Genomic DNA, 7,853 nt, shown 5'->3' on the forward strand with positions numbered 1-7,853 from the left:
TTAAGCAGCTGCAGTTTGCATCTGTGTCAGTCTTAGACATTAGAACTAGATAAGCAGGTGTATTGGGTGTGGATGAGAAATTTTGTAGCCTTACTGACATTATTTCGTTCATTCATTTTTAAAATGAACTCCATGGGGATGCTATAAAAGTGGAGGTTATAATTTAAATGTACTATTAGGAGTCCTGTTTATAAAGAATGTATATACTTTATTTATATACTTGAGCTGATGGTTTACTTAGGTACTTGATTCTTGTTTTTTCCCCTAGTGCACTGAGTAGAGTTTAGAGAAAGAAAAACTGTAAGATTGTTGTAAGAATTTCATGCCCAACAGGGATTTATCTAGATCAAACTTTTCTGCCATGATCTTGTATGGCTGTAGAGCAATGATGCAAACCTTTCCAAAGACTGGCTCTCCTCATGGGAACTGTCCTATTAGATTCAATAGAATTCATATTCTGTGAGGGAAGGGAGGCAGATTGTTTTAGAACTATGTTTTTGGGGGTCCAAATGAATTATCTTCTAGAATTGTGAATTCATGTTTTTAAGTTGCAGTGATGCACACAGTACTAAAATTTGCTTGGAACATAAGAACTGTTGAAGTAAATGTCATTGCTTATGTACTGAGTTCCTCCTTTGAACTCACTGGACATAAATTAGCATATGATTGTTTTTAGTGGTTTGGTGTGGGTTGTTTTTTTGTTTTGTTTTGTTTTGTTTTTGTTTTTTGTTTTGTTTTGTTTTATTACAAAAGTAGTCAAGGGTGACCAAAACTGTGGTGCTTCGCACATGCATGCTGGCCTTCACCCTACTTTTCTTGATGTATTTTTTAAGCCTAGGGTTTACACAGCATTTGCCATAATTGGAATCGACACTGGAGAGACACAGAAAGCAATTCATTTAATCTGAGTTTGTTGTGAAACTGAAAACAGGGTTCTGCCTGAATTGTCTGTACATTTCCTGGAAGGAAGTGGCTAGGCATTTTCAGGTGAAATGTGTTCAGAAGGACCTTAAAGAAAGGGTCTTGCTTTGATCCATCTCTTACAGAAGTCAATGAAAGAGACTCCATTGATTATAATGAACACAGGGAAGCTGCCCCATTCAGAACTACATGTAACTTCCACTTCTGGACAATTGCTTTTCCTCAATAGCAGTCCAAGGAGAGATTGATGTAACCACACAAGGAAGAAGACAGTGGTAAGTAACCCCAAAGGCAACTGAATGAGGAGGGAGTAGAGCATGATGACTGCCACTCTTTGTTGCTGCTCGTGCTAAAGTGATGAGTGCAATTAAGTTGGCTGTATACTGAATTAGAAGAAAGAAATAATGGGAGAACAGATGTGTTGGCTGTAGAGCTCATCATTCTGTAATATTTTTAAACTTTGTCATCAAATGCTTATTGTGCGCAGATGCTTTTACTGATATAAATAATGTCCAGGGGAGAGAGGCAGCCTATATAACACTATCCAACAACGACTTGTACCAGTACTCTGTTGCTCTCTTGAAATTGCTTTCTTTGCATGATGGTAATACAGTTTAAATTGCCTCAAATCTTTTATATACCAAGGTCAGACCATTAATGCTGTGAATCTTATATCATCTTTCATATTATCTAGGTCACTTGCAGATATTGTGAGTTTTAGTATCCTAGAGCAAATAAACATTCTACCTGCAGTGATAGACACCAAGCCTACAAAAGTCTAGGCTAAAATGTACGTCACTCTTGTGTGATCTGTAATCAAAAACTAAAATGGAAAACCAGTACTGACTAGTGATAAAGAGTCTGTTCCTGTTGGGAATGTGGGATAGGAGAGCCATAAGGCGCTAGCAGAGTCCTCTTATGCTTGTCACCACTTGCAGATGTTTGATAAAGCTCTGCCTGGATATCTAGCAGCAAGCATCCAACAGCAAAATACACTCTTGAACATAAATCCATTTTTCCCATGCACTGAGATATACACCGAGACCTTTAACTCTAATTACTTCAGGCTACCAAAGAGACCAGCTATTGTATGGTCAAAAAGTTTTTATATCTCTAACACAGTAAAGTCAATGTAAATACTCCTTTAGCGGAGTTAGAAGATGCACTCAACTTCCTACTCCTGCTCAGCCCCCATACTTGTCTCCATTTCTCTTTTTCCACCCAGTGTGCCAGGCTCAGGGTTTCTTTTTCAGAAACCTATATTTCTTCTTTGAAAAAGTTGATATAAAAGGGGAAAATAATTTTCTTTATCCTTTAATCCTTTATTCTCTTTGCTTTTAAAAGTTTATTTACTTCCTGCAGTTGGCCATCTTGAGCTTCTGCTTCTGTGCTGTGTCAAGACTTGCCTAAGCTTGAAGGTTTTTTAGGCTTGACCAAGCATTGACAGCGCTATCACAGGAGCTAATGCTTGAGTCTGCCAGTTTGATGGATTAAGTAAACTTATTGAAATCTTTTTTTCTTTAATACTAAAAGATGCCAAGGGCTGTTTTCTGTTCTTCTGCTTTGTGTGAAACACCCACTGACATTAATGGGAGTCCCATGTGTGGAATTAGAGTAGAACACAGCCTTTAATATTTAAAAGACTTGTCAACCTTGTGCATGAAGTAATCTGGAGGCGTGTTGTGATGCTGCTTTGCTCTGCAGAGGCTGTTCTTGTTATCTGTTCCCTGCCTTTTAAAGATGCTCCTTGCATGAACTGCATGGCCAGCAACAGCATTGCTTACCTTTTCCACTTCTAGAAATTTCCCTTTTGTTCCATCTCCCAGCTTTGCTTGGTTGATAAAGTAAACTTGAGCCATTTCAGTTTGGTTTGTATACAGTCTTGCTTTCTGATTTTTTTTCATGCTATTACTCTAGGTAGGAAGAGGTAGAAAGACAAAGCTTAACAGAGAAGCCATTTCCAATGTCATTTATGTTCATTTTAGCATTCAAATGAAATGCTTATTCTTTCATGTTCTACCTGCTTTGGTACTCTGTATGATTTTAAGTTGTGCTGCACTCTAACCCAGTGGTGGTATGCTAGATAGCTGTGGAAAGTTATGTTATGTTACAAAAAAATCACTACTAACCCATTCCTATATCAAACACACATACTTCTTGGTTTGTAAGAACTAGATCTGTAGCTTAGGGGAAGAATGAATGTTAGGGTGTGGGAGGAACGAAGGGGCTACAGGTGACTTTCCATATCTTGAAGGTAATTTTAACAAGGTAAAGATGGTTACTTTCAGACTCAAATGTCTATAATTATGACAGTCACTTAGCATCACATATGCCTATCAGAAACATGGCTAGTGAGTTTGTTCAACATGAAGTTTACTGTATGTTCTAAGAGTATTTTAATTAAAATAAGAATGTTACAATTGGTGAAAATCCTAAGAGTTATTTCCCGAATATGTAAGTAAAGCTGCTTCTATGGACATCAGCGATCTGGATGAGGTCCTTAGATGTTCATCATGATTAATAAGAGTTAAGAATAGAATTTGCATGTTCATACAGAAGTCTCATGAAGTTAAATAAGACTGATGTGATTTAGTGCTGTGACCTGCTCTACAAAAGTTCTTGACAATCTGTGCTCCCCAGGGAGTCTTCTGGTGTTTTCCAGAGGACCTACCTGTTATGGTAATTCTTAACTTTCTAAATTTCTGGTGTTTTTAAAAAATCATGCATGCAAGCAACTGAAAAATAGGTCAAGAACATCCACTCAAAAGTGGCCTAAGTGTATGATTATAGGAATACATATAGGCTTCAGTAATTAATGTATTTTCTCATTATGTTTACTAAGTTAGTGGGTTAATGGTTAGTTAGCTGAACCTTAGAGTGGCTACAGAAGTTGCTTGATCAATATAGGTGACCACAGCCATGCAGAACTGCAAAAAACTGATGGAAATCTTTAAGTCTTCTTCCCAGAGTCTTCATTTTAAGTTCGTTCTTTAACAGCTGACAGAAGGGACTGTGGTGCTACAAGGTGACAGTAACACTGCACAGCAAATTTGAACTCAACCTCTCTAACATCAGTGGCCCTTTTTGGTTCCCCATGTGGCTTACCCACGACTCTTCCAAGTCTCTTGAATGCATTTTAGTTCCCTATTCTGTGAGGTAAGGTAATGGAAAACCTAAAGCTCAACAAAACAAATTTTATTAGTCATTCTGTAGTTAAAGGTGACTCTTATATTGCCATTCTTTCCTTTCCTCGCTGTTGTCCAGTGGGAAAGAAAAATGCTGAGAGCTGGTTTTTTTTTGTTTTGTTTTTTGGTTTTTTTTTTTTCCTCGGGCAGGTAAAACAAATTAGAATAGGTTCATTTTAGAAACATCAAAATATTTTTTGTGTTCTTAAAATCAAACTTAAAAAGGTCTACTCTGTACTGAACTATGGTGTAGAAAGTTTTAAATAGGATTTCTTTGAGAAATCCGGTGAAATCTTATGAGATTAGGAAAGGAAGTAAGTTTCAGACCTCGCTGCAGGATTGCTCCATAATTTAATTTGAAAATTCACATTGTCTAGTTGAATTAGCTCGAATGTAACATGCCTTTGAATACAAATGCAATTTTTAGCTCATGATATAGAAGAGTTCCTTTCCAAAGCTTTTTAAGCATTTATAGAATTATATTCTGGAATGCTGCACATCTGTACATATAGTATCATATCTAATGTCCACATAAAATTTCAGAGAATATAAGTCAGTTGATGAATCCCCTTAATATAACTTATGTGGGACAATGAATTAAAAAATACTGCTCTAAAATGTAGTTGGAAGAAATTTTTAATGCTCTGGAAAACAAATCCTATGGTGCTCGCTCTAACATCAATTTTAGTTTGCTGGCATAATTTCTGGAGGGCATTTTTTGACATAAAAGAAGAGCCAGATCCTCAGATGCAGTGCTGGCACAGATCTCCCGTTGATGAGAAATGCTCACCTGGATGTGCTGAATGGAGTCACTCCTCTTTTCTTTAATAGTAAACGGATTCGTGTGTTTTGGTGGGCATGGTATTTGGTCCTTTACACTAAGTTGCAGGCATTGACCTTTGAAGGTGTGTGTGTGTCCTTTGGTGTTTGGACATCTTAGGAGACAGCATCTCTCAGTGCAGATCTATACCATTTAGTACCTGATTTCCTTAGTGCAGATGAAGAATAGATAGTCTCAAAGAGGTGGATACAGGCAGCCCTGATCCGTCTCGATTTTAATCACACCAGGCAGCGTCCAGCAGCTGGGGTAAGTCTCCATGGCATAATATTCTAAGAGCAGGAACAGGGACTCAAATGTTTCAGCCTCCATTGTAAAGTTTGTGGAAGGACAAACTGGCAAAAGCAAAAGTGGACACCTAAAAAAGCTGTGTTAAAGCAAAAACGAAAGTTACAGTATTATTCAAAATATATGTGATATCTCAAAAAAAAAAAAAAAAAAAAAAAAAAAGGTTCTTTTTTTCTTTCTTCTACCAAGTAGTTCTTACCCAGTAGCAACAGGTTCATTTTAGGTAGGCAGACAGGGAAGTGTAAGTGTTGTTCCCTTTGTAAGGAGACTATAACCACTTAGGAAAGTATTTACTCTTGACATCCACTGTTTTCTTACCCTGTGAGATTAGGAAACAATGAAGAAAATGATTACATTTTTTTCCTAAGCAAATGATGTCACTTGCATTTCCTAAAAGCAATGTGATTGTGAGTGAAACAAACACCTGGCGATGCTATCTGTGTGGGTTAGAGACTAGCCTGAGAAAATGCTTACAGACAAAACCCCCTCATTCACACTACTCCAGGTCAGTCAGCCACAGCAGGAATGCTGGACATGGATGTAACTACAGTTTCAGGAGAAGGTTGTCCTCAGAAAGATAGTGCAAGATATATACCAATATAAGAAAGAATTCAGTAGGACATACAGCCTGAAATATGACTGTTACACACTGTTTTATTCTGTATCATGAACTACTACTAAGCAAGCAAGGTGGATTCCTCCTTTAAAAATGAAACAGGAAAGTGTTTCCTGGCGACTAAGGTATTAGTCCCTTTTCCATTATTGTTTCTAAAATGCTAATTTGTAATGCTGCAGGGAGATGGACTTCATGGTTTAGTTTAAATGAAGATCTGGTGTGTTTATTTATTTATTTATTTATTGTTCTATTTCAGAACTTATAGCAAAAGAAGACATTTTTATATTTATATTTATTTGTGAGATCTAAAAATTGTTCAGGGTATCTGAGATAGATAAGAATACGTATAATTATTTGTGCATATATTGTATCTCTATGGGCCAAAAGCCTCCCTTTGGTGGATACTGGCCACGGGCTGTTGTTTATACGCCTGAAGGCCAGAAGATATAGCTAGTCCCTGTGCTCAGAGGAAGAGAAAGCAACTAGACTAGCCCTTGTTTCCAGGATGGTTTTTACCTAGTCACTTAAGGTCAAAAATTTGGACTTGACTAGATTAAGCATCCAGCTTTGAAACCTTGACACAGACTCCCTGGGCACCCCATTCTGTCTGTGTTAGGGGTGTTGGGGCGATCTTATTTCTATTCTCTGCCATACATATGTTCCAGATCTGGCAGATGAATCCATCAGAGGTGTTGCAAAGATTCATTATCTGAAATATGTTAAGTGCATTGAGCAGCTCTTTGAAAAGATTCAAAATACACAACTCTGAAGAGAAGCTGCAAAGGGGTTCCTGAAGATTGTATCCTGTCATATTCTCTGGTAAAAAAAAAAAAAAAAAAAAAAAAAAAAAAAAAAAAAAAGGAAAAAAAAGAAAAATACAGCCCAAGGGATCCTATTTTTTTCCTTTTGCCCCTCATGACAGTAATATGAATTGACTTTATCAGGGATTGATGTGCCACTTTTTTTTATACTCCTTCATAATCTTTCTTCTGTCCCTGTTGTCCAGCCTGTTTGGATATATTCTGATACTCTGCTAGACTGGGACCTAGGGCAGCATTTTTCAGGATTACTCTGTTAGTATCGCCCTGCTTATAAACACAAAACAAACAAAAACCCAAAACAACAAAAATGACAAGTTGAAAGAATTAAAAAATTGTGCAAATAGTATTCTTCAATTGTAAAACTATATGAGGCACTGTCTCTTCTGAGTATAAATAATGACTTCTACCAGTGGAAAATGCCTGAGAAACTTAATCAGATCCAGTGTTTGGTTTCTGGGATGTTGCTAGCTCCATTGCAGTTCTACATCTTAAAACATTCAGAGGTGCATTGTACAGTTCAAAACCCATCTGTTTTGGGGAAGCCCAAGTCAAATATGAAGGCAGTTGAACTTGATTTTTAACCTGCCTGTGCCGTCTAGCCATGTTTGGTTTCTCACTTTGTTTGGGGCTTCCTTAGGCTTGGTTTTCTGAGTTTATTCCACAAGATTTTTGCCTGATCTCCAGATTTCTGTAGACAGCTGGAGCCTGACTCCTCTCCTCTCTGGTTCCTCAGCATTAGGGAGAGGCAGAAAGCTCTCTTCTTTTTTTCCTAAGCATGCATGTCCTCAGTGATTGCCACCCAGAATGCTTATGTGTTGGAAGCACCCAGGAGAAGAAATGGAGGAGTGCACTAAGCTTCATAGTGATACAGGCATTTAGGGTTGGACTGGCCATTTCAGTGCCCATACTGTACACATTGCCACTATCACAGCTACAATGCTGCAGATGCTTCTGGCAGGCTCCTCTTGCTCTCTGCAGCAGGAGAAAGAGATTTGTGTAAAAAGGACAAGTGGATTCCTCTGGTTGCATGTGTAGCTCACTTCTGATTTGGCAATACGTCTGGACTGCTCGCTGTAGGCCGTGTTATCATGCTGTCTTCAGATGCTGCTTCTGCTGGTATGTAGAAATCACATATTTAAGTACAAGGTGGCTATCTGACTTGAAAGTGTAAATGCTAGTTGGCA

The 7,853-nt window shown here is 37.9% G+C and overlaps 1 protein-coding gene across 4 annotated transcripts in view; it reads left to right on the top strand.

Moving 5' to 3' along the window:
- Positions 1 to 7,853, top strand: part of POU6F2 (POU class 6 homeobox 2) — a 315,974-nt gene that overhangs the window by 22,848 nt on the left and 285,273 nt on the right. Inside the window, exon 2 of one of the 4 annotated variants that reach the window (XM_040689265.2) lies at positions 1,047 to 1,196. The exons of the other annotated variants lie outside the window; for them this stretch is intronic. The gene's annotated coding sequence lies outside the window, so the exon portion shown is untranslated. The remainder of the gene's footprint in view (positions 1 to 1,046; positions 1,197 to 7,853) is intronic. 4 annotated transcript variants of the gene reach the window in all.

This window comes from Gallus gallus, chromosome 2 (assembly GCF_016699485.2).
Source record: "Gallus gallus isolate bGalGal1 chromosome 2, bGalGal1.mat.broiler.GRCg7b, whole genome shotgun sequence".
Classification (NCBI taxonomy): Eukaryota; Metazoa; Chordata; class Aves; order Galliformes; family Phasianidae; genus Gallus; species Gallus gallus.